This window comes from Castor canadensis, chromosome 1, assembly GCF_047511655.1.
Source record: "Castor canadensis chromosome 1, mCasCan1.hap1v2, whole genome shotgun sequence".
In the NCBI taxonomy this organism is placed as follows: Eukaryota; Metazoa; Chordata; class Mammalia; order Rodentia; family Castoridae; genus Castor; species Castor canadensis.
In genome coordinates, this window is record NC_133386.1 from 126,487,683 (window position 1) to 126,512,707 (window position 25,025).

Below are 25,025 nucleotides of genomic sequence, written 5' to 3' on the forward strand. Positions count from 1 at the left end.
CTGCAGTGATGTTCCCAAGTGGAGTTTTGGGTTTGGATCAGGCAAATCTTGTTGAAGCTTTGGTCATGGCACATACTATTTCTGTATGTTTGAACTAGACAATTTTCATACACTTAATTCTTTATTAATAAAGAATAAAGGTGATAGAAGTAAGTGAAAAAGTATGAGAAACCAGTTCATAAATTATAAAACACATGTTCTTGCTAACAAGACTTACGAGCTATTTCATTTCTATGCCTAGAGAACAAATGTGACTTCTTGCAATATGATTAATAAATGTCTTTTATGAGAAACAACTACTTATTAATGACCCTACAGGTATAAATTCTATAAGAGAGCAACAAGAATAATTCTGAATTATAGTCAGGAGTGGTGGTGGACATCTATAATCCCATCTATTTAGGAGGTGGAGATTGGGATGTTATCATTTCAAAATCAGTCTGGGGAAAAAGTTAGCACAACCCCATCAGAACAAACAAGCTGGCCCTAAGCTCTTTTGGAGGTAGATGTTCTATAAATATACATTATTAATAAGGTATGTATACTGCATGTTATGTCATGCACCTATAACCCCAGTTAATAGAAGGCATAGTTAGAAGGATCAAGGTTTGGGGCCAGCCCAGGCAAAATATGTAAGACCCTACCTGAAAATAAATACAGTAAAAAGGATTGGGGTCTTTACTCAAGTGGTAGAGTGCCTGTCTATGAAGCATAAACCCTGAACTCAAACCTCATTACTGTCCCTTCCAAAAAATGTCTGACACATGGGTTCACAAAAAGTATATGATGATGCTCATGATAATAGATAATGTATGCTTCCCACGTTAAAAGTGTAAGAAATAGTATTGCCTCTTCTAATGTGAAAAACATGACTTTGAAGTAGAATTCCATTTTCTAGGTGAAGACACTGGGAAACACTCAAGAGGGCAGTGAAAATTTTAGTCATTCTTTTTAAAATTTAAGGGCTACAAAATCATCCAAGTGCTTCCTGCCATTATTTACTGCCTAAAATCCAAAGACAAGATACCTCTTGCAAGCTTTCTGGAAACAAAAATATTCAAAGTTATATAATGCTTTCTTATGAAGATATTTTAACTATCTTTAAGTGATTTTCTCTACATAGTTGGCTCCAGGAAACACGTTATTTTGTCAGTGGAGTTAAAATACATGACTTACTATTACTATTTCCTTATTTCAAAGAATAACTCTATTGTCTTGATAAATCAAAAGGAAATGTATATTACTTTCAGCATTTAAACAAGATATTTTGCACAAAAGCAATACTCCACTAAGAAAAGCTTCTCTTGATTCTTATACTATTGTCTATTATCTTTTTTCTCTTCAGGAGGAATAAAAAAAGGTGATTAGATAATGTGAATGTCTACAGTGGTTTTGAGAGGAGAACCTTCTTATCATAAAATTTTTGACAATCTCTGCAAAATCAATTCATAATTAATAGCAACTGTAAGCTACTGATGTTTACAAGATCTAATATAATAGAATAATAGACTTAGCCATCTCAGCATACTCTAAATATTTTACATTATATTGGGTAACAAAGATAACAAGAAAATTGACTCTGTACAATCATACTGATGTTGAAAGACTGTAATTACTTAATTCACCTTTTTTCCAAGTTTATTTATGAAAATAATTTGATGCTATTGATTAATCATGAGATTCCTAAACCATATTTACATTTTAAAATTTTGACATAATTGTTTATTTTCTTATAAGAAAATTATTTAAGAAAGTATTTTATTTTATTTTTGCATTTACTTACATGTTTATACATTCTTTGCACCCCTCCCCCACTTCCAGATAGAACCTGTTCCATCCTCTTGTTCTCCAGTTGTGTAGAAGAAAAAATGTAAAAGATAATAAGAAGAACATAGTGTTTTTGCTAGTTTGAGATAAAGATAGCTATACACAGAGATTCCTTGTGTTGTTTCCACGCATATGTGTATTACAACCCAAATTGGTTTCTTTCACTCATCCTGCTGATTTCTTTTGACACTGCCACAAATCCAGGTTATGATCAATGAAATTCTATGTTGAGGTATGAAGTATAGGGAAATACTTGGAGGGAAACTAATATTGTGGTTGAGAAAAGACCACACAAAACAAATGTGCTGAAAACTTTCCATGAATAGGTGAGTTCTAGAGATAGCAGTAGGAGAATTGAGGTAGTTGTCATATTACCTTCCTATTATGAAATTAGGCTCTTATTGATAGAGAGAACCCCATGTTTCAAAGTCAAATAGAATTTGGGGGAGATCTACCATGTGCCCATAATATTAAAAGAGAAGTCATGAGACTTACTACAAGTAAATACAGGAATAGAAGACTTCTCAATTGTCAGAAGCTTAAAGCAATGAAATTCATTCAAAGCAGTGTAAGTTCATTTCTTATTCATGTCACAATCTGATGTCCTTAATGAATCAGATAGCATTCAGCAGCCCAGGTTTCTGTATGCTTCTACTGACCTATCAAAACTAGGACCACTCTCTCTTTATCCATCAGATAGGAAACAGACTACAACAACAGTAAATTTGCTTATTGAACCTTGGCCAAAAGTGATGTTCCTCACTTTAAGTCATATTCCCTTTGCTATAACTAATCACATGGCCCCACTTATATATAAGAATTATCAGGAAATATAGCCGTTGATTGTGTGGCTATTTCTCTTAATAACTCTACCACAGAAAGTTTGCAAGAATTCCTCACTGTCAGCATGCTGACTTTACAATAGTGTCTCCTTACTATCTTAAGGGGGATATCATTATATATGGAATAGATTGAAAAAACAATTAGTCAATAGTCCTTTGCCAAATCTAAGGAATAGATGGAATGAAGGCAAGGAAACAGAACAAAAATCAAAAGAATGATGTATTGACAGCGACTGCTATTGGAAATCAGGGCATTATTTAAAGAGGATGAGCACACCTGAACTGTGCTTTGGATGAAGAAAAATATTTGAATGAGTCAGCAATACAGGGATTAAAGAGGAAAGTGGTAGTTATGATCCATATATGGTGTTAATAAACCTATCAGACACTTTGCGCATGCCCTCCTGTTTAATCATGAAAGCCACCATGCAAAGGTGATATTATCATCTTTTTTCTATCACAGACCTTACAGAAATTAAGATGCTTGCCTGATATGCATAGCTCATAAATGGTATGGCTATGATTAAACAGACTTCTTCTTTTAAACCTTAAATATCATGAAAAAATAAGGATAATAGAAAGCTCTTGAAAGGCCCTGTTCTGTATCAAATTGTTCATGGTTAAATTTTCACTCCAACCTCTTAAGAACTACACAAACTTCATGTAGTGTAATAAGATCAAGGAGGAGGACTCAGAGGAAGATCTATTTCAATAAAGCACCATAACACATCATGAATTAATGCTACTTGAGATAGATGGAAATATAGACAGTAGTGGAGTGAAGAGACAGAAAAAAATCTTACAAAGACAAAAAGCCCTCATAGATGTGTAATGTCTACTATACACCAGAAACTCTGACAGGATCTGAATGCACTATATCTCATTTAATCTTCATATAACCCTTTGCTAATAGTTTTAATGTACTGTTTTATGTCAATGAATACACAGATACAGAGACTCTGGAACCCCAATGTTGTATGTTCAGAGAAAATTTGAGACTAAGGTTGACTTCGCTTTTGTCTGGCTTGAACTTTCAGATGTATCATGAGGCTATCATGTTAAAAAATAAAGCGAGAGTAGCACAAAGAGAATGTATGACTGTGGAAGGTTCAGATGAACAAAAAGAATGTGGAATATGTTTTGTTTTTCTTTTGGTTTTATTTCCTCCTCATTTCTGTGGAAGGACATAGAGGACATGTAGGATATTTACTAAGAAACAATAGAAAGATACTCAAACAAAACCCTTCACAAGTTAAGATGTGAAATAAATTACTAATAAAAATATTATCTGTGGGTATAAAATTTAAACAATGTTTTGTACTTTGGTTAAAAAGAGAAAAAAGAGAGCTAAGGATGTATCTCAGTGATAGGACACAGCTAACATGTGTAAGGCCCCGAGTTCAAGACCCAAAAAAAAAGAAAAAAAGAAAGAAAACTAATTAGAGAAAACTGAGTAAGGAGTTTAGAGTACTGGATTAATAATAACTAACATGGAAAATATTTATGAGTTTGGTCATTGAAGAGTATTTAATTAGACTTAAAAAACAACTACAACTTTTGACTGCAGTAGGAGACTCCTAGCATTCAAATGTTAAGCAGTATTATCACTATGAAACTGGAGCCTTAATGCTCTTATTCACCACTATGTGCAGCTGAACACAAACTGTCTCCTGGAACCTAGTTTAATTATTTATTAAAGTCATTGATAAATGAGTTAAACTTAAAACTTTTTATGTGATAAATAAGATTTTCTTCTCACTTTTAAGGGTTGCAGCCAAGAGAAGCAGAGATTTATTCCGTTATGCTATCAAAGTTGAATAATATGCCAGGTAATCTGACATATACTGGAGGTAAAATAAGGGTCCTTCTTTATAGCACCAATAATTATATCCGCATATAGTTATAAAACAGTCAATTCTGCTATACCAGAAAGAGATGAAAAGACCTCTCTAAGGTACAAAGAAGTATGTTTTAAGATGTGTAGGTATAGAAACCAACTTGAACTGTTTGAGGTGATGTCATTTGGGAAGACAAATGTAGTAATTCATTGCAGCTCTAAAAACCATAAGTAGTGTGTCAGGCATGGGCAATTTGCTGACTTGTTGACTTAAAAGTATGAAAAATATAAACTTTATTTTCCAAAAATATTTTTAATCTATTTTTATAAATTTTTATTAGTATATATTCATACATAGGGGGCATTCATAGTGACAATTCTGATTAAACTTATATTGTACATTATTTACACTGCCCTGGTCATCTTCCTCCCTCAACCCCTCCCCACCCCACTTAAAGCAAGTGTGAGAGGTTTCTTAGTTCTGTTTCATACAGGTATATGAAGCCCATCTACCACACATTGTCACTGTTATCTCCTTTCTTCACCCTCCTCCCTCCCACTAGTACCCCCCACACACTGTACCTATTTTATAGTCCTGATTTTCATTATTAATCTATAAGTTGATGTTCAAAGGGGTGTCTCAATGTATTCCCACTGTGGGTGTGCTTTATTGTGGTCTGTTCAACCCCTTTCATTACTTTCCCTTACTCCTTTACCTCCACACATAATTTTTCAACAGATTCCTAATTATATCCTTATATCCTCTACCTTCACATTTTATGTTATGGGATGTTACTGCTGCTCTATCATTCTCTTTTCCTTTCCCTCTTTCCCTGAGTTCCATAGAATAATTTCATTATTACAAACATGTTCTACATCTGAGTTTGTTTATGGTCATGCTTGCTTTTGTGTGTATGTTTATTTTTGGATCTATTTTCCACATATGAGAGAAAACATGCAGCTTTTGTGATTTTGATCCTGGCTTACTTCAATTAACATGATGCCCTTTGCATCCATTTACCTTCAACCCACATGTCTTTATTTCTTATGGCTGAATAATACTCCATTTCATATATCTCTATCTCTATCTATCTAGCTAGCTATCTATTCATCTATCTATCTATCTCACATTTCCTTGATCCATTCATCAGTTGTAGGGCATACCTGTCTTTCAAAGCTTGGTTATTGTGAGTAGTGCTGTGATGAATATTGGTGTACAGGTGTTTCTATTGCCTCTATTTTAAAAATATTGTTGGTGTTAGCAATAAAAATAAAATTTAAACTATCCTTTCCCTTATGGATTTCATGGTCTTGTAGTGGCGACACCAGTGTATGCCAAAATAAGTAATAAAAAACAATACAATATGATAGGTATCTTAAGAGAGACCTGAATGGGATAGAGTATAGGTAACAAGAGGGAGGAGTGTTGGCTTAGACCTAGTAAGAGCTTGGGAAGGTTCAGGGAAAGTTTTATGATACAAGCAAAATTTAATTTGAATTTTGATGATCTTTACTGGGAAGATAAGCTCTACTGTAATAAATATTAGGTGTGACAAGAGGCCACAAATAGCCAAGGCAATAATCAGTCAAAAGAACAATGCAGGAGGTATCACAATACCTGACTTCAAACTATATTACAAAGCAATAACAATAAAAACAGCATGGTACTGGCACAAAAACAGACATGAAGACCAGTGGAACAGAATAGAAGACCCAGATATGAAGCCACACAACTATAACCAACTTATCTTTGACAAAGGAGCTAAAAATATACAATGGAGAAATAGCAGCCTCTTCAACAAAAACTGCTGGGAAAACTGGTTAGCAGTCTGCAAAAAACTGAAACTAGATCCATGTATAAAGGATCTTAATATCAGACCCCAAACTCTTAAGTTGATACAGGAAAGAGTAGGAAATACTCTGGAGTTAGTAGGTATAGGTAAGAACTTTCTCAATGAAACCCCAGCAGCACAGCAACTAAGAGATAGCATAGATAAATGGGACCTCATAAAGCTAAAAAGCTTCTGTTCTTCAAAAGAAATGGTCTCTAAACTGAAGAGAACACCCACAGAGTGGGAGAAAATATTTGCCAACTATACATCAGACAAAGGACTGATAACCAGAATATATAGGGAACTTAAAAAACTAAATTCTCCCAAAACTAATGAACCAATAAAGAAATGGGCACGTGAACTAAACAGAACTTTCTCAAAAGAAGAAATTCAAATGGCCAGAAAACACATGAAAAAATGCTCACCGTCTCTAGCAATAGCCATCATCAGCAACACCACCAACAACAGGTGTTGGCGAGGATGTGGGGAAAAAGGAACCCTCTTACACTGTTGGTGGGAATGTAGACTAGTACAACCACTCTGGAAAAAAATTTGGAGGCTACTTAAAAAGCTAGACATCGTTCTACCATTTGATCCAGCAATACCACTCTTGGGGATATACCCAAAAGACTGTTACTCCAGAGGCACCTGCAAACCTATGTTTATTGCGGCACTATTCACAATAGCCAAGTTATGGAAACAGCCAAGATGCCCCAGCACTGAGAATGGATTAAGAAAATGTGGTATCTATACACAATGGAATTTTATGCAGCCATGAAGAAGAACGAAATGTTATCATTCGCTGGTAAATGGATGGAATTGGAGAACATCATTCTGAGTGAGGTTAGCCTGGCTCAAAAGACCAAAAATTGTATGTTCTCCCTCATATGTGGACATTAGATCAAGGGCAAACACAACAAGGGGATTGGACTATGAGCACATGATAAAAGCGAGAGCACACAAGGGAGGGGTGAGGATAGGTAAGACACCTAAAAAACTAGCTTTGTTGCCCTTAACGCAGAGAAACTAAAGCAGATACCTTAAAAGCAACTGAGGCCAATAGGAAAAGGGGACCAGGTACTAGAGAAAAGGTTAGATCAAAAAGAATTAACCTAGAAGGTAACACCCACGCACAGGAAATCAATGTGAGTCAATGCCCTGTATAGCTATCCTTATCTCAACCAGCAAAAACCCTTGTTCCTTCCTATTATTGCTTATACTCTCTCTACAACAAAATTAGAAATAAGGGCAAAATAGTTTCTGCTGGGTATTGGGGGGGGAGAGGGAGGGGGCGGAGTGGGTGGTAAGGGAGGGGGTGGGGGCAGGGGGGAGAAATGAACCAAGCCTTGTATGCACATATGAATAATAAAAGAAAAGGGGAAAAAAAAAGAAAAGGACTCCAGTAGCTCAGGAAATGAGGGCAAGAACTGATAAATGGGATTGCATCAAATCAAAAGGCTTCTGCACAGCAAAGGAGATAATTACCAGTCTTGAAGAGATAGGCTACAGGCTGGGAGAAAATCTTTTCCAGTTATCCACTTGACAGGGGATTAATCTTCAGAATATATAAAGAACTCAAAAATTTACACACCAAAAGAACAAATAATCCAATTAACAAATGGGAAAATGAATTGAACAGTTCTCAAAGCAAGTGCAAACGGCCAATAAATACATGAAAAATGTTCAACATCTTTAGCCATCAGGATTATGCAAATCAAAACTACACTGACATTCCATTTCATCTCTGTCTGAATTGCTATTACTAAGAAAACAAACAACAATTGCTAGCAAGGATGTGGGGACACAGAAAAAAAAATATTAGGTGTGATTTTTTTCTCAATACTTCCATTATGTCACAAGTCTACAGAGTATGATATCAATTAAATATTTTAATGTTGCAAATCAGGGATCTTTCCTTTTTAAATATGTGAAATATCTATATTATTTTGGTGGTATTGGGGTTTTAACCCAGGGCCTTGCAATTGCTAGGTAAGTGCTATACCTTTTGAGCCATGTTAGCCTTTTTTGCTTTAGTTATTTTTCCAATAGGATCTTATACCTTTTGCCCACTGGCTTTGAACCAAAATTCTCCTGTGTAACTTGGATTGTAGGTATCAGCCACTATGCCCAGCTCCTAAACTCACATTATTTAGCAATGTATGGGTAAGAAATGAATGGAATACTTTGATCTCCAAGGTGAATTCATGTAATATCTTCACTGCAAAAAGAAAAATTCTTGCAGAGTGAGTCAATAATATATTAATTAACATATTAAACCAGGATGCTTTTATCTATTGGTGTTGTCATAAAGAATTTCATTTAAATTTAATAGGATGGATTTTCCTTGTAGCATGAAACAGGCTTTAAAAAGCAGCACCCATAGATAAAATAATTACTCAAATGCCTGGCCATAAGCTGAGTCAAAGGGCTGATTGGCTAATTGTCTGGATAACAGTGTCTATGAGGCCTGATCAGCTAATTGTCTGGATAGCATTGGATATGATAAAATGCCTTTATTTTAACTTTCTCAACCTTGTGCAAAAGCTCAAGGAAAATGCTCATTTGTATAATATCAGCTTTATATTGGAAAGTAGGCTGTGTGGTGAATAATAAAAAAAATAAGGTAGTAAGATTAGAAACTGATCAAGAGATATTACAGAGTGCTTTGAAGAAAAGTGAAAAGGAAGAAGCAATTATGAAGAACCTACTATATTCTGGGTCATCTTTTAAAAACTGAACATAGCACCACAGACTTAATATAATGATGTATATCTCTCTATTTGACTAGAAAAGGAATATGTAGCTAACAAGCAGTAGAGTTGAGATGTGAATCAGGTTTATCTATCACCTAAGTCCAAACATTTGCACTGTACCAAGTTATAGTTAGGTATATTGAAAGAAAATATGAACAATAATAATAGCTATTATTATGCAGTGATGTTAATTATTGAACAATGACAAATTGCCCTACAAAGTTACAAACAAGGTAGGATATTTTTTCCCCTAGAATTCTCAAAACAATGTTTGTTTAGCCATAGATGGAGAAGATTATTCAATATAGAAATACTGAAACCAACTTTAAACTAAGGAAAAAGAAAGAAAGAGAGAGGGAGAGAGAGAGAGAGAGAGAGAGAGAGAGAGAGAGAGAGAGAGAGAGAGAGAGAGAGAGAGAGAGAAAGAAGAAGAAGAAGAAGAAGAAGAAGAAGAAGAAGAAGAAGAAGAAGAAGAAGAAGAAGAAGAAGAAGAAGAAGAAGAAGAAGAAAGGAAGAAAGAAAGAAAGAAAGAAAAAGAAAGAAAGAAGGAAGGAAGGAAGGAAGGAAGGAAAGAAAGAAAAAGAAAGAAAGAAAAGTACTGACATGTCTTGTAATATTCTATCGGTCCTCTGGAATATAGCCTACTGCTATGGCTTGGGTATGGGTTGTGTTCCCCAATGAGTCATGGGTTGAAATTTGATCCCCATTCTGAAGTATTAAAAGAACAGAAACTATCCAACTATAGTGTTTATTGATGGCACTTTTGGGTCAAAACCATGTTTTTGATGGGTGATTAGATTTATAGACAGTCATTAGATTGGAGACTATATGATTGAATACTATTGTTTTATAAAAAGAGGGAAGAGACCAGAAGAGACACAGAGGCACTCTCCCTGTCCTTTGCCACATGATATCCTGCAGTACCTCAGGACTTTGTCAGCAAGGTATATTGAAAGACAGCATGACCAAGCCTTGTATGCACATATGAATAATAAAAGAAAAAGAAAAAAAAAAGACAGCATGAATAATAATAATATCTATTATTATACATTGATCTTAATCATTGAACAATAAAAAAATCACAAGATGTGGTCAATAATCTTTGAATAAGAACTGTGAGGCAAAATAAACCTCTGTTTTTTATAGAGTAGCCTGGCTCACATATTTTATGATAACAAAAAATGAATTAATATGACTATTATTTCTCTCTCCACCTGAGATTACTTCAAGGTATTTAAGAATTCTAAATAATTTCAAGAGTGTCTGTCTTTTTTTTTATTATTTTCTCTTTCTAATAATCAATTCTTGGTTTGTAAGCCACTTTTTTCTGTTTTTATTATTGTTGTACTGGGGGTACATTGTGACATTTATAAAAGTTCTTACAATGTGTCATAGTTAAATTCACCCCTCCATCATTCTCCTTTATCCCCTCTACCCCATTCCTGGAATAGTTTCAAGATGTCTCATTTTTCCATTTACATACACGTGTACATACTATTTCCACTATACTCATCCCCCTACACCCCTTCCTTACATTATTCTCCCTCCCACTGGTACTAACACCCCAGATAGGACCTATTTTCTGTTTTTTTTAGTGGCATTTTTGTTTGTTTAAGATAGCTGTACAGGGTGTTTCATTGTGACATTTTCATGTATGTATGCATTATGACCCAAATTGGTTCGTCTCCACTACTTTTCTCCTTTTTTACCTTAGTGCCCTTATTATGGCAATTTCAATAGGTTTCAAAACAGTATATTCATTCTTTTTGCCTCAAGAATGAGTTTCCAGTTATTGACTCCTTTTAATAACTCTCTAAGTATATTCTTTGTCTGTCTATTTAATTTCCATTGTGTTTTGAACTTATTTCTATTCTTCCTATTATTATAATGTATCAGAGATACTACATGTGTTTTTACAACTAGATTATAAGCCCCGAGTTCCTTGGGAATCAGTAGGAGTTTATTAAAAGGCATTAGTCAGAGACAAGATGAAATAGTTCATGGCCTGGTTTGGTGAAATAAGGAAGTTCCAGTATTGCTTCATCAAATGCAAGATTGCAACACCTCCAATCCCTAGGGCCAATGGCATCATCCTGTTCTCTAGAATGTACTCTGTATACATATTGAGCCATATTCATTAAAATGCCTTCATTTTCCACACTTTAGGAAACTTTTTTAGCTCTTCCACTCTCTAAGAAAACCAATAGATTGCCAATGGAATTAAAGTGGTTTGTTATAGCTACATAAGTGCGTCAATGAAAATAATTTGACTGTATGGGTCAAAGAACACTGGCTCTATCAGTCAGAATCTCCACAGGTAAAGACAGGTTGACTGTATATTTGCTTCATATTTGTGCCTACATATTCTTTATTAAAGTTCCCTACACAAAATGTTTCCCTTGAATAAAGACCAATTTTATTGTTCTTTCCTTAATTCCAGTATACCTAGTCTGTACCACACAGGCCAACAAAACTCACATATGATTTCATGTTGTTCTGTAATAAGTTTGTCCTCCTATATCCTACATGCTTCTTGGGAGCAGAGGTGAGTTCATATTTATCCTATATCTTTATGGTATGAAATTAATCATAGGTAGAATATATAGTACGTTGCTTTGATTAATTCCAAGATTTGGGCTTTTCCATGAATTATTATTGTTTCAAGATTTCTTGGGCTCTGCTTCCCTTACTACATCCTCCCAAAGGGCTGTTTATAAGTCAAAACCATTCCTAACTGGCTTTAGATTAGATAAATCAATAAAGATATGTGGACCAGGATCAAGTATTAGGATAGCTTAACTCAAGAAATAAATTTTGAGTATCTGCTATGATTTTCTTTATGAAAATGATAATGGTTTAGGTTAAAAAGGCATTTTTTTTCTTAAGAATGTAAAATATTTTAGATATTTGGCTCAGAGTGATACAGTAGCCCTCTGTAGAAAGGAAACACAATTGTATCTAGCTCAGTATCTAACCATGGGCACATCTCATGGGAAAAAGTGAGAGTTGATTTGTTATCATCATATTCATATCCCAGACAGCCAGATTAAAGAAAGGGTAAAGAAGGGATAAAAATCATAGAGAGATGTCTTTTAAGAACATTTCTGAAAACTAGAAAAATAATTTGACAGAATGCCATCATATGACTTCATAGAGGAAAGTTAGAAATGTCATTTTTCTGGTTAGCCAGAAAATTAGCCTTGCCCAAAATTATCTTTCTATTACTTTTGAAAAAAGGAAGAGCAGATATGGCAGGTCAATTAGCAGTACTGACATAGTGACTGCTTCTGTTTCATTTTTTTCAAGTTTATAGACTTGAAAACATCTATATTTTGTCCTGAAGAATATTTCAGTCATGAACATCCATTGAGGGAAAGGCTAGAATTCTGGGATTAATAAATTATCACCCACTTATGTAATTAAATCATATGGAGTAGGGGCTACATGAGTAGATGCACAGTTATGGTATTGGTAAACTGAATAATGACAGAACCCTGTGCAAATACAACAGTAATTCAAGCTCTTTGTTGAAAATTGGCAAAAGCAAAGGAGAAATTAATTTATCATATGTGAATAAGCTATAGCTACAGTATAAAGTGGAACATAAGAAGGACTGGAGAGTCAAAAGAGGAAAATATCACATTAACATGGTGGAGAGAACAATATGTCTTGTAGTAGCATTTTAGATTGTCATTGGAAATGGGACAGGATATTTAAACCTAAAATGGATTTGACATTTGAAGTGAAGGTAAATTTAAGAGCAAAGCAAAGGAGTGATAAAGCAAAGCAGATAGTATTCTGAAAAAAGCTACTTATCTTCCTTTGCTGATAAGGTCTTTATCTGTAGGGTCTCATTGAGTGGTCACCAACAGAAATTGAATCTGAGGTTGTTCAGGCATAAGGAGGCTCACTGATACAAACAAGCCTATCCAGAAATAGTTATCAAGCATGTAGATGGACAAAGTATTTCTTGTGTCTGGGATCGTGGTGGTGACTAACATAAGTAAATATGGTCTCACAAAATTTAGCTGAAATTTCATCTTTACATGGACAAGATCGCACAAGCTGAACAATTTAGAGCATATAGTTAGTAAATGCTGGAGTCTGAAAAAGAATTTAGGTCTCTGTGACCCCAAAACATAGGCCACCATGTGATATTAGAGAGAGATTTTCCCCAAACTTTGGCCTGACTTTTTTGAGGGGTTAAGTGTTTTGTCTTTTTCTTGGAGTTGCTAAATAAAGTCACAAATAATATTTTAAAAAAAGAAAGTAAAGCAAATAATCTTTTTGTTTGTTTTGTTTTGGTGGTATGAGGGTTTCAGGGTTTAGCACTCACTCTTAGGCACTCTGCCACTTGAGCCATACCTCTTGTCCTTTTTGCTCTGGTTATCTTGGGGATAGTGTTGGCCTTTTGCATGACTGATCTGGACTGCAATCCTCCTATTGCAAAGTTCCCACGGTTGCTGGGATGACAGGCATATGCCACCATGACCAGTTTTTTTCTGTTGAGATGAGGTTTCACGAAATTTTTTCTTATGGTGGCCTGGAACCTTGATCTTCCTGATCTTAGCCTCCCAAGTAGCTAGGAGTACAGGTGTGAGTCACCGGCACCCAGCCGAAGCACATAATCTTAATTATTATCATTTTAGTTTCTGGAAATCATGTTTCTGTTGAGTTCTCCATAAATAAAGGTGTTCAAAAGGGATTTATTTAAACAGTTATTACAGCCCCTAATATCACTTGCCTACTACCTTCTCTACAAATTTTCCTTTGGTAATGATGAAGCAAGCACAACATGTTACCGAAGAGCAAAGCATAAGTATAGCCATGTACACATTCATAAAGTAAAAGCAAACTCCTGTGCTGGTTATTTGCTAGATTGTGAGAATACAGAGATAAAAATGAGTTTGATACATGCCCTAAAAAATTAACATTATAGAGCAGAGATTTCAATAGAACAGGCATAATTTGTGGTTTCCACCCTGCTGAACAGATGACGGGCAGACAGAGGATGGCACCTAAATTTACCCTGGCTGTGGGGTAGAGTCATAGACCACCCTTAGGAGGGATTCTTAAAGGGAATATTTCAGAGAAATGTACCAGGAAACCTTGCTTTTTGCTAGAGTTCTAGCTGGAAACAGTATATGACCCGAAACATAAGATTTTATTACAGTAATCTCTAAAAGCACACTTGTTTAAATGTGGTTTGGGGAAGAAAATTGCCAAGCTCTGGCCGTGAACTCAAGATGCTCTAAGGCAGTGTATCATCCCTAGTCACACATGGTGTGGGACACATTTCTATTTATTTACTTGACATTTTGCTTCCAAAGGGAGGAACAAACTAGTTTTTTCTCATCTTCTTGAAAATATGAAAAGCGTCATCCAATTATCTTCCTCAGCCCTCCATTTACACAAAAGACAAGACTTGCCCATAAATTCCCCAGAGGAATACCAATATGTGCTCCATATTTCATCTTTTTGTTTAATGCCGTCATTGAAGGTGAAAGAAATGTTCGATTGTCATGGAAACACACAAAATTCAAGTCCAATTTATTCCTACACAAACTATATGATGCCACCGTTCACTGTCTTTAGAATTTTCTTTTCTTCTTTTTTATTTTCACCTTTTGATTTTTCTTTCCCTTTTCCTTTTTACTAATCATCAATACAATAAGTTTCCTACAGTGATTAGCTAGTATAAATTGTGACCATGGAGAAAATAGATTCTCCTTAAAAATAGCTATGAATATGTGTTGCACACTGTATTATCATTTACAATACTTTTATAATACTTTTACTACATTATTGGGCTCTCACAAGAAGTATCTGAGGAGATTTCTGTTATCATGTTTCAGAAGATAAATTTGAAAATCCTAAAGGTGAAACAACTCACCCGGACTATGTGCCAGTAAGACACAGCTGTGGGGCTCAGCTGAAATGATTCTGAATTCTACATACTTCTTCACTTTCTTGCTTTTCATTGAACATTAACCAAGATCACTAGTGAAATAACAGAAAAAAAATCTTAGCAATTTCTTCTTTACTTTCTGACTTCAAAATATAAACTCATAACCATGTTTTATAATTTTATAAATACTTTTCATAGCCATTGTTTCACTCTAAGCTCTTTTTTATGTTCTAACACAATTAATATTGAAAGTCCCATTTTTAAAATGAGGAAACATAAAAAGATGGAAATAAATTACTTTTTAAAATATGTTAAGTTATGTGCCAGAGCCAGCACGTGAAGGGGAATTAAGAGTGCAAACCCCATGTTCACACACTTCACTGTGGTGGTTAATGAGAAACCACATTGTACTCAGCCTCAGTGAGGCTATAAAGCTGAGTATTTGTTAACACAGCCTTTCCATTATGAAGGGACTAGTTGGAAAGCTGACATAGCCACAGGAATCTGTAAGGTTTAAATAGTGTGTGTACTTACTCTCCATCATAAGCCCATGCATTCACACTCTCTACCTACACATGCATATGCACACACACACACTCACACACATGCACACACGCATACACCCACACACATTGACTCTCACACATTGACTCTCACACATACACACTCACACAATGCATACTCACACACACAAGCACACACAGTCAAGCACACATACACATACAGTACATAGACTTTCTGAGTGTTCTGAGCCCTTTTTGAGAAACAGCTAATAATCCAAACGGTGACCCAAGCATTTAAGTATACTACCAAGATATTTTTTTAATTCCTTCTTTCTTGCCACTGAGATTTTCAGACTCAAAAAATAATGACAGGGTTTTGCCATTTGTTAAATGTTCATGTTTTTAAAGACAAATGTTCTTACGGAGACTTATTTTGTTAATTAAATAATTTATCTAAAATTCCAATGACTTCCATAATTTGTAAATGAAATTATATATATGTAATATAAATAATCATTAATTCATCATAAACTTTATAAAGTTACCATTAAATATTTCTTTTACTAGACTAATTAATTAATTATCAAGTAGCTAAAATATTACCAACCTGGACTTTTTTATCTTCAGTACAAAAAAGTAAATACAAGGTGAGTAGAAATTCATTTAGGAAAAGGGTGAAATGAAATACTCTGGATTTGCATTGATTATAGGTGAGGTAAATAATAATTTCCATTTGAAAGAATGTCACCCACTTTTGTGAGAAGAGGTAGCAAAACATTTCAATTTTACTTTTACAAACATCATTATGTCAATGGCAATGTGCTCCACTGTAATTCTGAAAATAAATGCCTAATAATATATTTTATTCCCTCCCTTCAAACAGAAAATAATGGAAGATAAAAACTCTAATGTATAAATACACAGCATGCCGTAACGTTACAGATGCTTTTTAGAGGGATGAAGAATGTGCATCTGTTAACGCCTAAGTATGGTTTTAAAAAATGCCATGGTCAAAATGGTGAGAAAAGGTCTTAGAGCAAAGTTATATTTCACAGCCAAAGAGATCTAGGTTCCAACAAGAAGGCAGCAGAGGAGTTACCTTCATGAGATTCAGTTTCTATCTGTAAAGTGGAGTGCAAGCAAACTTGCAGGTTGGCAATGGCTTTGGAGTGCTCTTCTGGGCTCTTACACAGCAGCCACCATTATTATTATCATTGTTGACTCTGTTATTCTCATGACATTTTTGTTACAGCCATCACTTTATTTTTCTTACATTATTATCATTCTTCCTGACCAAATATGTATTTTCAGAAAGTGCCCAAAGCAACACTTCATAGTCTCATAAAATTGAGGATGTGGAATTATAATTTGTTTCCCCAACTTACTACAAAACCAGGTCATAACTTTAATGATAAAAGAATATTACTTTCATTTTATACATCCATTTTTAAAGTATTTATTGTCTTTACACTCGATGTTGCATGTTCTGTAGTCAGTGAAAGATATCTGTTCCCTACCCTTAATGATTTTTAAACTAGTTGAAAAGAATAAAGTTGATCAAAAGATCCCACAAACAAATGTCTAGTTGCAAATATGGTAAATGCTACCAGGGAGTGCTTACAGATTTCTGTGTTCAGGAACTAGGTAAAGATGTGAGAAACCAGAAATCCAGGCCAAAGGAACTTTGGGTGGTTGGAGGAAGCTTAAAAAGTACAAGTGAGGAAGATGTCAATATGACTACATGAGGAAGAGTAAGGGGAAGAATATAAGGAGAAGAATACAGAGAATTAGGTGCTGGCCCTCACTATGGATGCCTTCAAGGAAAAGTTATAAACTTTTGCTTTTTTAAAAAGAAATGAGCCGTCACTCTTGGTTTTTATTCAAAGTGTAAAATGATTGACTTACATTGGAAATGATCACTCCCACAATATCCTGGAGAAATGAGTTGGAGTGAAGGTTGGGTGAGATGAAGCAGGAGCAGTACTAAAGATTTTGTTTACTGAATCCCATTATGCTGAATTATTTAGGATAGCAAAATTGTTACATAAAGTCAGAAGGGCAAACTGGAAAATGGGGATTAGAATTTGCAATTTAGGGGCTACAAGGGAGGTAGAAGGGCTAGGGAAAAGAAGGAGGGAAAATGAGGGATAAAAAAGAGTAATAGAGTGATGGGAATATGATCAAATTATATTGTAGCATGTCTGGGAATGTCATGATAAAACCCCTTACTATGTACAATTTAATATACACCAATAAATGTTAAAATGTAAGTTGGACCTCATGATAACCAACATTAGCATAAGCTAACATATGTGTGTAGCTACTCAGCTGCTTCATGAAAACACATCCAGGCCAAGCTTTTAGGCCTTTGTGACATGACAACTTATCCTAGGTCTTTCTTCTTCATTTTCCAATGACTAGACATCAATGAAGTAAAAGCAGCTATCACAAGAGTAAAATCCATCGTGGCATAAATATGCATTAGCAACAAAGTCTCACTAGCAATGTAATTCTACCCAATTGGCTTTCCCAAGCAAATGGATGAATCTGAATTCATCTCCTAATACAAATGTATCTGTTCTCTTTAGAAAATAATACACCATATTTTTTTGGAAATGTAAAAACTGAATTAGACAAGAACAGAACCATATAAATATGACTCTCAATGTGTGACTATTCAAATTTTATGCTTCATAGTTAGGCATTCATGAATCAACAATTGAAGAAATGTACTAAGATTGATGTTAGCTTTTCATAAAGAAGTTATGTTAAATAAGATGACATTGACCTATAATCAGATCATTTCTCATTGTATTTCTGTTCATGTAAGGGAGAAAATATTATTTATATTCAAGCCTATAGTGAGAGATCATTTATTCTCTCAACTAGTAATTATTAAATACACACTGTAGATTAGACAATATGAGACTTCAAAGAAATATGGACAAATAACAAGTATACAGATGAAATGAACTTTCAGAAACTGCCAGTCAGCTAAAGCCAGATTAAATATAAAATCTGTTGGTAAGTATTTAAGTACAAGGTAGTGAGAGCAGAAATGAAAGTGATTATCAAACTTCCTTGGGTGAAGAAATAGTGGAATTTTTTTTTAAAAGACACTATTACTGTCTTCTAAAAAACTGATATGTGTGTGTGTATTTGTGTGTGTGTGTGTGTGTGTGTGTGTGTGTGTATAGATACCTAATACAAAATTTAGGCCTGTCTTTTTTGAAAAAGAAGACAGTCTGCTCAAAGGTACTGAGATATGGAAAATTAAAGGCCGAGGATATATTTCAGTGGAAGAGGGCTTGCTCAGCACGCTCAAGACCCTGGGTTTGATCCCCAGCATGGAAAGAAAAAAAATGCATAAAAAACCATGGTTTATTTAAGAGAATATAAAAGTTCATAATTCATGGAAACATATGTTGGGGTAGATGGGACAAGATTTTAAGTTTAAGGAGAGGCCTGCTAGTGAGTCGAGATGATATGAGAGAGAAATAGATGCAAATCATAGTCATTATATTCTTATATATGTAAGGAACTCATTTTAAATACTTTGAGGGTAGCCCTTTGCATCTGTGGATTCAACCAACCAGGAATTGACTTTTTTAAAGCTGTGTTTGTAATGAAGATACAAACATACAGATTTTTTTCTTGTCATTTTCCACTAAGCAATGTAAGACAATTATTCATAACACATTTACACTGTATTAAGTACTATAAGCAAACTAGAAATGATTAAAATATGCAGGAGGATGTGCATATATTATATATGCAAATACTATACCATTTTGTACCAGACACTTGAGTTTCCAATGATTATGGAATCCACACAGGATATAGCAATATCCCAGAATCAATCTCCCACAGACTCTGAGGGATGGCTCTATATCCATAGTCTATGTTTACATCTGCATCAAAATATGTTGACATGTCTATGTTTTTCCAAGAATGCATTATAAATATTTTTACTTACACTGACAGTAAAGAAATGATATCTGGACTTAGTTTTTCTACTAGTTGCTGTATAATTCTTTATAGAAAACCAAATAGTCTAGTAGACTGTAGATCAATTTTTGAAAGTAAATCTTTCGATGTATACATAAAAGCCCCATGTGGACTGTGGGGCTCTTGAAATTAAAGGTATTCTGAGAAATATTGTTGTAAAAGATTTAAACGTCTGTATCAGTCTATTTCTCTCCTTTCATAAGGAGACTAAGGAGGACCTAAGTGGAAAATGTGCTGGAGTTCTGGAGTACCTATGTCCTTCAGATACCTTTGGAAGGATGCCTGGTCTCATAGATAGAAAGGAGGGTTCCTGATATCACAACTTGCAGAAGACAGCAGAATAGGGAAGTTAAGAACAAGGCTATGGAAATAGGCAGACTTAGCTATATGAAGGAGTCCTAAAAATGGGATTTGGCCCTTTATGCCCTAGGCTTACCATCTGCTTTCTTAGCCCCAGGGGATTAACAAGAAGGAGTTAAAATGGAATAGACAATGTTAATTTTAAAACATTTGAGTTTCTCCAAAACTGAGGTTTTTCAGGAGAGGGGCCTCTGGGTTTACTGTCAACCATATTACTCCTTTACTCTTCAGGGCTTTCTGAAGTCACCTTCTTGGCAAGTATGCCAACTTCATATTTCACAGATAACTTCCTCTTCTGCACTAGCCCTGGGGAAGACTTTTCTGGGGCTTGATACATTTGTCATGAGCAGTTTCAGAGCTATGTGTGGGGAGATGGCAGGGCACATCTGCCTTTCTATAATCGTACTGTTTCTCTTGTACAAAGTGTTAGGCAGTTGCATTAAAACTTAATAATAGATAGTATCGTCTAGAACCCAGGAACCAATCCTCAACTGAAACATGTCCTTCAACCTGGGGTAATTTGCATGAGAAAATTGAAATCGTAGGAGGCTAGAACAAAAGTGACTAGTTCAACTTCTGGTTATTGTCCCATCATACACTCTAGGGAGTTAACTTGTAGGATGGCTGTTTCACCTGGCAACTTAATAAACACAGCATTAGCTGTTTCTTGTAATGAAGAGATTGAGACAGAAGCTTGAACTTCATCAATGGGATTGAAATTCCATAGCTAGCAAGTAGCAGAGCCCAGAAAAGACCTAAAATCCATTTAATTTAGTAATGATCATGCCAATGTTAATAATAAAATAAACAAAATAAATATTTTGGTGGTACTGGGGCTTGAACTCAGGACCTCCTACTTGCCAGGCAGGCACTCTACCACTTGAGCCACTCCACCAGCAGGAAAATAGAGTATTTATTGAACACATTCTTTTAATTTGTATACTCTACTAGACCTCTACCTTAATTATCTCATTTGCAGAAATCAGTTTAAGCTACGTACAGTTATAATTGTCAACTTGTACTAAAGAGAAACTGAAACATAAAGGGGCTTAACTAACACTTTGATGTTCTCCAAGAGGTAGGTGAAGTAAAAGCACATTTGAATTCATAACTCATGCAATTAGACTCCATAGCTTTCTCACCTTCATCAAGAAACCATAAGCTTTTCTCCTGATAAATAGAAAGGAGACCTTTATGTTGCTCCTGAAATAAATATTGTAACAATTAATTTATATACCCATTCTATTTTTCATCAAAAGATTCAGTAAATATGGTAGCAAGATATGAGGACATTGCTCAAGTTCAAAATATTATTTAATTGAAAAATCAAATTACAACAAGGTATTCTGACATCCAATCTAAAATTGTTTATCTGTTCCCATGTCAGTGGTACAGAAGAAAAATAAAAAACGTTCATGTCATAGAATTTATTTCATTTAATTTTTTTAAGTTTAAGGTACTACTCTTTATCTTACTTAAAAGTAGTTCAAAGAGACAAAAGAATATAAAATGCTTCAAAATACTTCACTGCTCTGTGTATGAAAATCATCATATTCTCTTCCTCTATTTTGTATTTCAAATGCACTTTGAGAATAATTGCAGCCTGCACTTAGACAATTTCCCTTTTTTCTCTCTCTTTATGCTTACATCAGAAATGTCTATCTCTGACCCCTTCATTTTTTTTTAAGTCAATGAAAATTTGTCATATCTGCTTGGTCCTGTAAGGCTAGGGTGGAGATTATTTAATCAGCAATTTATTGGGAAAGATGGCTGAGACAGCCTTCAATTTGTACAATGTGGCTAATCATAGTCTTCTCAAACTAGACCGAGGTTCTCTAAAAGATGAAAAGGACACAATCTTTGGTTAGAATCTTACGCACCCATGGATAAAGTAAACAAACACGTTTATTGGGTGGTTGTCATATGTTAGGAGTCTGGCATGCAATCAGAATTCCCGGCTTTCATTTTTGCTCACATTTCCATGCTGTGCTGAACCAAATAATGTAAATGTGTCCTGGGGTGGGAGTAAATAGGATGCAAGAGAGGTGGCTAGGGAAGAGCTGTGAGACCAGCTACTTTCAGCACTTCTGCTTACTAATGATGAAACTAGTGCAGGTCATTTGACCTCTCTCACCCTCAGCTGTCTGTACTGTGAAATGAGCATTATGTGTGGTACCAAGTGATTGTTATGGTTGCAGGCTTGTGTACTACCCACCTAGTTAATGCTTCTTCCCATGAAATTACTGCTAACAACATTTCTTTATTTTCAAAATCTGCACTCATGAAATGTTTTGCTATTTAATGTCAAACTGTTGTAAGTTATTTTTCATATACAATCATGATTGTGTTTATCACACTTTCAACAGAAATTTTTTTCTCACCCTTGCTGTATGTTGTTGAAATAACATTTTGCTGTAATCTTATAAAAGAGAATACATATTATCATCCTTCCTGATAATCTCTTTAAAATCCCTTATGAGATTTAAAATAAATTATAGTATTGCTTGTGAAAGAACAGTGCAGAATAATTGGCCCATGGTAAGTTTTGAGTATTTTGCATAATGAGTTGTATGTAGTCTTTTCTACCATTTAATTTATGGTTAAATGTCAATATGATCATAGAATAAAAATTCTAACCTGAAGGTTCATTCATACATCTCCGTCCTAGTCAAAGGACAGTACAAAGTGGCCGAAATAAATAAATATTTATTTTCTAGTTATCACCATAATTTCCCCAGACATCTACAAATATTTATACATAAAATAATCAACAACCACTATTATAAATTATCCTAAATTGTCTTGGAATAGTTTTCAACTTATAGAATTGAATGATTTACTCAGAAAACCTGAAAAATCAATTAATTTTAAATCTTTGTCCATAAAAGAGTGGATCAAGATGCTTTTTTAGCCATAGTGACTGAATATATTAAATGCAAAGAGTAGTTATACATAAGGTTGTAGTGAGTGGTCAAGTCATTCAAGAAGTATTTACCAAGCACCTACTGTGTGACAGGTAACTCTGGGGATATAGCAAAAAACAAAACATGAAAGGCCCAATTGTGAAACTTACATTCTAAAGTAATAAATAGATAATAACTAAGGTAAAGAAATGACATATGTAATATTTTAAAATTTTATTTATTTGTTTATTGGTACTGGGGTTTGAACTCAGGTCTTACACTTTGAGGCACTCAACTAGCCCTTTTTTGTGATGGGTTTTTTCAACATAAGGTCTTGTGAATTCTTTTCCCAGGCTGTCTTTGTTCTGTGATTCTCCTGATCTCTGCCTCCTGAGTAGATAGGATTACAGGCATGAGCTACTGCTGCACATTAAGACATCTGTAATATTTTAGATAAATATGTATGCTAATGAAAACAATACAAGAAAAATGGTAAAACACATCACAGAGTCATAGAGATTCAAAAGAATAGCTGGGACATTCCTGAGAAGGTTTCATATGAATTAATAGCTGACAGCAGTGAGGTTTATGCCTTGAGGACTCCTGAAGGAAGACTAATTCAGGCAGAGACTTGAACAGGATGCAGGCATGTGCAGTGGAGGGAAATCAAGCTCAGCATGAAGGCTGCACAGTAGATGACAGGGTAGCAGTAAGAGGTGAGATGAGAGATAAAGGGAAGGAGGTAATTGAAGACCTTGTAGGGAATGGTAAGGTATTCAGAATTTTCTGAGAATAGCAGAAAGTTTCTGAAGCAATTTTAGCAGAAAAGAGACATGATTCAAAAACAGATTTAAAAAGCAACAAAAAAGTATTAAAGTGATGGAGCTTGGTCATGGTAATGCACATCTAGAATCAGCATATAAAAAGCAGGAGGATCATGGATTAGAGATCATACTTGGCTACACAGAGAAACCCTGTCTCTAAAAATGAAAGAAAGGAAGATGGAAGGAAGGAAGGAAGGAAGGAAAGGTAGAAGGGATGAAGAATTCTTCCTTGTTGGAGAACATTGCAGAATATTATAGAATGTGGGAAAACATTGAAGAGTGTTGCAGAACATGGGAGACCAATGTTGGAGACCATTGAAGAATGTTGGAGACCATTAGAGAATGTTTGAGTATGCTGAACAACATTGAATAATATTGGAGGACATTGTAGAATGTTGAAGAACATTGCAGAGTGCTGGAGACCATTGGAGACCATTGAAAAATGTTGGAGAACAATGGAGTCCATTGGAGAATGTTGGAAATCATTGTAGAACTTTGGAGAAGGTTACAGAATGGAGTAGAATGTTGTAAACCATTGGAGAACTTTGGAGAATGTGGAAGACTGTTGGAAAGCATTGGATAATGTTGGAGCCCATCACAGAACATTGGAGAATGTCAGAGAACATGCTTTCTGACATTCTCCAACATTCCCCAACGTTCTCCAAAGCTCAACAACATTTGTCAAAGTTCTCCAAGGTCTCCAAGATTCTCCAACCTTTTCTAAAATTTCTCCAACCTTCTTCAACATTTTCCAGTGGTGTCCAAGTGTGCTAGTATTTATTGCCTATTAAATGTATATAAAATTTTATTTTATATACTTTACTGCATTGAGTCTTCACTATATATATGCAAGGTTTTAAGTGTTAAAAAACAAATGCCCATTTTTTTTTAAATGAAAAGAGAGGGTTGTGGAAATTTACCCAAAGAATTTTGCTCATGTTCTACTGGACTATAAATGCAATGCCCTTTCTTTGCATCTCACTTCCACAAATACTTAAGAGGTAGTATACCAACATTTTATGCCTTATTTCCTCTATCTGTTCTGCTAACTCTCAGCAATATGTTCAAATATGCCCAATAGGACTCCAGTCTTTTCCAATACAGAAAACCATTTCCAGGCAGTGGAATCAGTTCAGAAGATGAAACACAGTGCTCATCTATCTTTGTGTTATTTCACATTACTCCTCATTCTCACCTCTCACTCCTGGGAAATTTCGCTCAAATTCAATTACAGAATTTAATGTGACAGAGGCTCAACATCTTCTAGTAATTGTCTTAACATCCATAAAAATGAGACTTTCTTTCTCCAGTAATTAACATGATCATCTATAACTTGCTGAAACTACTAAATGAAGGATCCTCTTTAATTCATCATCCCCTTATATCTCACAGTCAGTTTATCATAATATTGTGGTAGTTACACCTCAA

The 25,025-nt window shown here is 34.8% G+C and overlaps 1 protein-coding gene and 1 non-coding gene across 12 annotated transcripts in view; one reads left to right on the forward strand and one right to left on the reverse strand.

Annotated features, from left to right (window-relative positions):
* Tenm4 (teneurin transmembrane protein 4) overlaps positions 1–25,025 on the forward strand; it is a 2,881,475-nt gene that overhangs the window by 147,061 nt on the left and 2,709,389 nt on the right. The gene's annotated exons all lie outside the window — the stretch shown is intronic.
* On the reverse strand, positions 20,693–20,765 carry Trnaa-ggc (transfer RNA alanine (anticodon GGC)). The gene has a single exon. It is a non-coding gene; the product is annotated as a tRNA-Ala (tRNA).